The sequence below is a fragment of the Rattus norvegicus genome, chromosome 10 (genome assembly GCF_036323735.1).
Source record: "Rattus norvegicus strain BN/NHsdMcwi chromosome 10, GRCr8, whole genome shotgun sequence".
NCBI lineage: Eukaryota > Metazoa > Chordata > Mammalia > Rodentia > Muridae > Rattus > Rattus norvegicus.
In genome coordinates this window covers 58748170-58755771 of record NC_086028.1, presented here as the reverse complement: position 1 = coordinate 58755771, position 7602 = coordinate 58748170, and positions in this window count along the sequence as shown.

Genomic DNA, 7602 nt, shown 5'->3' with positions numbered 1-7602 from the left:
CAACCAGAGCTTCCAGGGACTAAGCCACTACCTAAAGACTATACATGGACTGACCCTGGACTCTGACCCCATAGGTAGCAATGAATATCCTAGTAAGAGCACCAGTGGAAGGGGAAGCCCTGGGCCCTGCTAAGACTGAACCCCCAGTGAACTAGACTATGGGGGGAGGGCGGCAATGAGGGGAGGGTTGGGAGGGGAACACCCATAAGGAAGGGGAGGGGGGAGGGGGATGTTTGCCCGGAAACCAGGAAAGGGAATAACACTTGAAATGTATATAAGAAATACTCAAGTTGCCAGGCCCGCAGCAGCTCTCTACTCCCAGACCCGGTGAGAGAGAGACCCAACCGCCTGGTCAGGTGGGCACTCCTGAGGCTGCAGAGCGGAAGAGACCACCAACACTGCTCACCCCTGCCCACATCCCTGGCCCAAGAGGAAACTGTATAAGGCCTCTGGGCTCCCGTGGGGGAGGGCCCAGGAGCAGCAGGACACCTGCCAGAGACACCTCCAGACCCTGAAGGAAACAGACCGGATAAACAGTTCTCTGCACCCAAATCCCGTGGGAGGGAGAGCTAAACCTTCAGAGAGGCAGACAAGCCTGGGAAACCAGAAGAGACTGCTCCCTGCACACACATCTCGGACGCCAGAGGAAAAAGCCAAAGACCATCTGGAACCCTGGTGCACTGAAGCTCCCGGAAGGGGCGGCACAGGTCTTCCTGGTTGCTGCCACTGCAGAGAGCCCCTGGGCAGCACCCCACGAGCGAACCTGAGCCTCGGGACCACAGGTAAGACCAAATTTTCTGCTGCAAGAAAGCTGCCTGGTGAACTCAAGACACAGGCCCACAGGAACAGCTGAAGACCTGTAGAGAGGAAAAACTGCACGCCCGAAAGCAGAACACTCTGTCCCCATAAATGACTGAAAGAGAGGAAAACAGGTCTACAGCACTCCTGACACACAGGCTTATAGGACAGTCTAGCCACTGTCAGAAATAGCAGAACAAAGTAACACTAGAGATAATCTGATGGCGAGAGGCAAGCGCAGGAACCCAAGCAACAGAAACCAAGACTACATGCCATCATCGGAGCCCAATTCTCCCACCAAAACAAACATGGAATATCCAAACACACCAGAAAAGCAAGATCTAGTTTCAAAATCATATTTGATCATGATGCTGGAGGACTTCAGGAAAGACATGAACACACTTAGGGAAGCACAGGAAAACATTAATAAACAAGTAAAAGCCTACAGAGAGGAATCGCAAAAATCCCTGAAAGAATTCCAGGAAAACACAATCAAACAGTTGAAGGAATTAAAAATGGAAATAGAAGCAATCAAGAAAGAACACATGGAAACAACCCTGGATATAGAAAACCAAAAGAAGAGACAAGGAGCTGTAGATACAAGCTTCACCAACAGAATACAAGAGATGGAAGAGAGAATCTCAGGAGCAGAAGATTCCATAGAAATCATAGACTCAACTGTCAAAGATAATGTAAAGCGGAAAAAGCTACTGGTCCAAAACATACAGGAAATCCAGGACTCAATGAGAAGATCAAACCTAAGGATAATAGGTATAGAAGAGAGTGAAGACTACCAGCTCAAAGGACCAGTAAATATCTTCAACAAAATCATAGAGGAAAACTTCCCTAACCTAAAAAAAAGAGATACCCATAGACATACAAGAAGCCTACAGAACTCCAAACAGATTGGACCAGAAAAGAAACACCTCCCGTCACATAATTGTCAAAACACCAAACGCACAAAATAAAGAAAGAATATTAAAAGCAGTAAGGGAAAAAGGTCAAGTAACATATAAAGGGAGACCTATCAGAATCACACCAGACTTCTCGCCAGAAACTATGAAGGCCAGAAGATCCTGGACTGAGGTCATACAGACCCTAAGAGAACACAAATGCCAGCCCAGGTTACTGTATCCAGCAAAACTCTCAATTAACATTGATGGAGAAACCAAGATATTCCATGACAAAACCAAATTTACACAATAACTTTCTACAAATCCAGCACTACAAAGGATAATAAATGGTAAAGCCCAACATAAGGAGGCAAGCTATACCCTAGAAGAAGCAAGAAACTAATCGTCTTGGCAACAAAACAAAGAGAATGAAAGCACACAAACATAACCTCACATCCAAATATGAATATAACGGGAAGCAATAATCACTATTCCTTAATATCTCTCAATATCAATGGCCTCAACTCCCCAATAAAAAGACATAGATTAACAAACTGGATACGCAACGAGGACCCTGCATTCTGCTGCCTACAGGAAACACACCTCAGAGACAAAGACAGACACTACCTCAGAGTGAAAGGCTGGAAAACAACTTTCCAAGCAAATGGTCAGAAGAAGCAAGCTGGAGTAGCCATTCTAATATCAAATAAAATCAATTTCCAACTAAGAGTCATCAAAAAAGATAAGGAAGGACACTTCATATTCATCAAAGGAAAAATCAACCAAGATGAACTCTCAATCCTAAATATCTATGCCCCAAATACAAGGGCACCTACATACATAAAAGAAACCTTACTAAAGCTCAAAACACACATTGCACCTCACACAATAATAGTGGGAGATTTCAACACCCCACTCTCATCAATGGACAGATCATGGAAACAGAAATTAAACAGTGATGTAGACAGACTAAGAGAAGTCATGAGCCAAATGGACTTAACGGATATTTATAGAACATTCTATCCTAAAGCAAAAGGATATACCTTCTTCTCAGCTCCTCATGGTACTTTCTCCAAAATTGACCATATAATTGGTCAAAAAACGGGCCTCAACAGGTACAGAAAGATAGAAATAATCCCATGCGTGCTATCGGACCACCACGGCCTAAAACTGGTCTTCAATAACAATAAGGGAAGAATGCCCACATATACGTGGAAATTGAACAATGCTCTACTCAATGATAACCTGGTCAAGGAAGAAATAAAGAAAGAAATTAAAAACTTTTTAGAATTTAATGAAAATGAAGGTACAACATACTCAAACTTATGGGACACAATGAAAGCTGTGCTAAGAGGAAAACTCATAGCGCTGAGTGCCTGCAGAAAGAAACAGGAAAGAGCATATGTCAGCAGCTTGACAGCACACCTAAAAGCTCTAGAACAAAAAGAAGCAAATACACCCAGGAGGAGTAGAAGGCAGGAAATAATCAAACTCAGAGCTGAAATCAACCAAGTAGAAACAAAAAGGACCATAGAAAGAATCAACAGGACCAAAAGTTGGTTCTTTGAGAAAATCAACAAGATAGATAAACCCTTAGCCAGACTAACGAGAGGACACAGAGAGTGTTTCCAAATTAACATAATCAGAAATGAAAAGGGAGACATAACTACAGATTCGGAGGAAATTCAAAAAATCATCAGATCTTACTATAAAAACCTATATTCAACAAAATTTGAAAATCTTCAGGAAATGGACAATTTCCTAGACAGATACCAGGTATCGAGGTTAAATCAGGAACAGATAAACCAGTTAAACAACCCCATAACTCCTAAGGAAATAGAAGCAGTCATTAAAGGTCTCCCAACCAAAAAGAGCCCAGGTCCAGACGGGTTTAGTGCAGAATTCTATCAAACCTTCATAGAAGACCTCATACCAATATTATCCAAACTATTCCACAAAATTGAAACAGATGGAGCCCTACCGAATTCCTTCTACAAAGCCACAATTACTCTTATACCTAAACCACACAAAGACACAACAAAGAAAGAGAACTTCAGACCAATTTCCCTTATGAATATCGACGCAAAAATACTCAATAAAATTCTGGCAAACCGAATTCAAGAGCACATCAAAACAATCATCCACCATGATCAAGTAGGCTTCATCCCAGGCATGCAGGGATGGTTTAATATACGGAAAACCATCAACGTGATCCATCATATAAACAAACTGAAAGAACAGAACCACATGATCATTTCATTAGATGCTGAGAAAGCATTTGACAAAATTCAACACCCCTTCATGATAAAAGTCCTGGAAAGAATAGGAATTCAAGGCCCATACCTAAACATAGTAAAAGCCATATACAGCAAACCAGTTGCTAACATTAAACTAAATGGAGAGAAACTTGAAGCAATCCCACTAAAATCAGGTACTAGACAAGGCTGCCCACTCTCTCACTACTTATTCAATATAGTTCTTGAAGTTCTAGCCAGAGCAATCAGACAACAAAAGGAGATCAAAGGGATACAGATCGGAAAAGAAGAGGTCAAAATATCACTATTTGCAGATGACATGATAGTATATTTAAGTGATCCCAAAAGTTCCACCAGAGAACTACTAAAGCTGATAAACAACTTCAGCAAAGTGGCTGGGTATAAAATTAACTCAAATAAATCAGTTGCCTTCCTCTATACAAAAGAGAAACAAGCCGAGAAAGAAATTAGGGAAACGACACCCTTCATAATAGACCCAAATAATATAAAGTACCTCGGTGTGACTTTAACCAAGCAAGTAAAAGATCTGTTCAATAAGAACTTCAAGACACTGAGGAAAGAAATTGAAGAAGACCTCAGAAGATGGAAAGATCTCCCATGCTCATGGATTGGCAGGATTAATATAGTAAAAATGGCCATTTTACCAAAAGCAATCTACAGATTCAATGCAATCCCCATCAAAATACCAATCCAATTCTTCAAAGAGTTAGACAGAACAATTTGCAAATTCATCTGGAATAACAAAAAACCCAGGATAGCTAAAGCTATCCTCAACAATAAAAGAACTTCAGGGGGAATCACTATCCCTGAACTCAAGCAGTATTACAGAGCAATAGTGATAAAAACTGCATGGTATTGGTACAGAGACAGACAGATAGACCAATGGAATAGAATTGAAGACCCAGAAATGAACCCACACACCTATGGTCACTTGATTTTTGACAAAGGAGCCAAAACCATCCAATGGAAAAAAGATAGCATTTTCAGCAAATGGTGCTGGTTCAACTGTAGGTCAACATGTAGAAGAATGCAGATCGATCCATGCTTATCACCCTGTACAAAGCTTAAGTCCAAGTGGATCAAGGACCTCCACATCAAACCAGACACACTCAAACTAATAGAAGAAAAACTAGGGAAGCATCTGGAACACATGGGCACTGGAAAAAATTTCCTGAACAAAACACCAATGGCTCATGCTCTAAGATCAAGAATCGACAAATGGGATCTCATAAAACTGCAAAGCTTCTGTAAGGCAAAGGACACTGTGGTTAGGACAAAACGGCAACCAACAGATTGGGAAAAGATCTTTACCAATCCTACAACAGATAGAGGCCTTATATCCAAAATATACAAAGAACTCAAGAAGTTAGACCGCAGGGAAACAAATAACCCTATTAAAAAATGGGGTTCAGAGCTAAACAAAGAATTCACAGCTGAGGAATGCCGAATGGCTGAGAAACACCTAAAGAAGTGTTCAACATCTTTAGTCATAAGGGAAATGCAAATCAAAACAACCCTGAGATTTCACCTCACACCAGTGAGATTGGCTAAGATCAAAAACTCAAGTGACAGCAGATGCTGGCGAGGATGTGGAGAAAGAGGAACACTCCTCCATTGTTGGTGGGATTGCAGACTGGTAAAACCATTCTGGAAATCAGTCTGGAGGTTCCTCAGAAAATTGGACATTGAACTGCCTGAGGATCCAGCTATACCTCTCTTGGGCATATACCCAAAAGATGCCTCAACATATAAAAGAGACACGTGCTCCACTATGTTCATCGCAGCCTTATTTATAATAGCCAGAAAATGGAAAGAACCCAGATGCCCTTCAACAGAGGAATGGATACAGAAAATGTGGTACATCTACACAATGGAATATTACTCAGCTATCAAAAACAACGAGTTTATGAAATTCATAGGCAAATGGTTGGAACTGGAAAATATCATCCTGAGTGAGCTAACCCAATCACAGAAAGACATACATGGTATGCACTCATTGATAAGTGGCTATTAGCCCAAATGCTTGAATTACCCTAGATCCCTAGAACAAACGAAACTCAAGACGGATGATCAAAATGTGAATGCTTCACTCCTTCTTTAAATGAGGAAAAAGAATACCCTTGGCAGGGAAGGGAGAGGCAAAGATTAAAACAGAGACTGAAGGAACACCCATTCAGAGCCTGCCCCACATGTGGCCCATACATATACAGCCACCCAATTAGACAAGATGGATGAAGCAAAGAAGTGCAGACCAACTGGAGCCGGATGTAGATCGCTCCTGAGAGACACAGCCAGAATACAGCAAATATAGAGGCGAATGCCAGCAGCAAACCACTGAACTGAGAATAGGTCCCCTATTGAAGGAATCAGAGAAAGAACTGGAAGAGCTTGAAGGGGCTCGAGACCCCAAAAGTACAACAATGCCAAGCAACCAGAGCTTCCAGGGACTAAGCCACTACCTAAAGACTATACATGGACTGACCCTGGACTCTGACCCCATAGGTAGCAATGAATATCCTAGTAAGAGCACCAGTGGAAGGGGAAGCCCTGGGTCCTGCTAAGACTGAACCCCCAGTGAACTAGACTATGGGGGGAGGGCGGCAATGAGGGGAGGGTTGGGAGGGGAACACCCATAAGGAAGGGGAGGGGGGAGGGGGATGTTTGCCCGGAAACCAGGAAAGGGAATAACACTTGAAATGTATATAAGAAATACTCAAGTTGCCCGGCCCGCAGCAGCTCTCTACTCCCAGACCCGGTGAGAGAGAGACCCAACCGCCTGGTCAGGTGGGCACTCCTGAGGCTGCAGAGCGGAAGAGACCACCAACACTGCTCACCCCTGCCCACATCCCTGGCCCAAGAGGAAACTGTATAAGGCCTCTGGGCTCCCGTGGGGGAGGGCCCAGGAGCAGCAGGACACCTGCCAGAGACACCTCCAGACCCTGAAGGAAACAGACCGGATAAACAGTTCTCTGCACCCAAATCCCGTGGGAGGGAGAGCTAAACCTTCAGAGAGGCAGACAAGCCTGGGAAACCAGAAGAGACTGCTCCCTGCACACACATCTCGGACGCCAGAGGAAAAAGCCAAAGACCATCTGGAACCCTGGTGCACTGAAGCTCCCGGAAGGGGTGGCACAGGTCTTCCTGGTTGCTGCCGCTGCAGAGAGCCCCTGGGCAGCACCCCACGAGCGAACCTGAGCCTCGGGACCACAGGTAAGACCAAATTTTCTGCTGCAAGAAAGCTGCCTGGTGAACTCAAGACACAGGCCCACAGGAACAGCTGAAGACCTGTAGAGAGGAAAAACTACACGCCCGAAAGCAGAACACTCTGTCCCCATAAATGACTGAAAGAGAGGAAAACAGGTCTACAGCACTCCTGACACACAGGCTTATAGGACAGTCTAGCCACTGTCAGAAATAGCAGAACAAAGTAACACTAGAGATAATCTGATGGCGAGAGGCAAGCGCAGGAACCCAAGCAACAGAAACCAAGACTACATGCCATCATCGGAGCCCAATTCTCCCACCAAAACAAACATGGAATATCCAAACACACCAGAAAAGCAAGATCTAGTTTCAAAATCATATTTGATCATGATGCTGGAGGACTTCAAGAAAGACATGAACACACTTAGGGA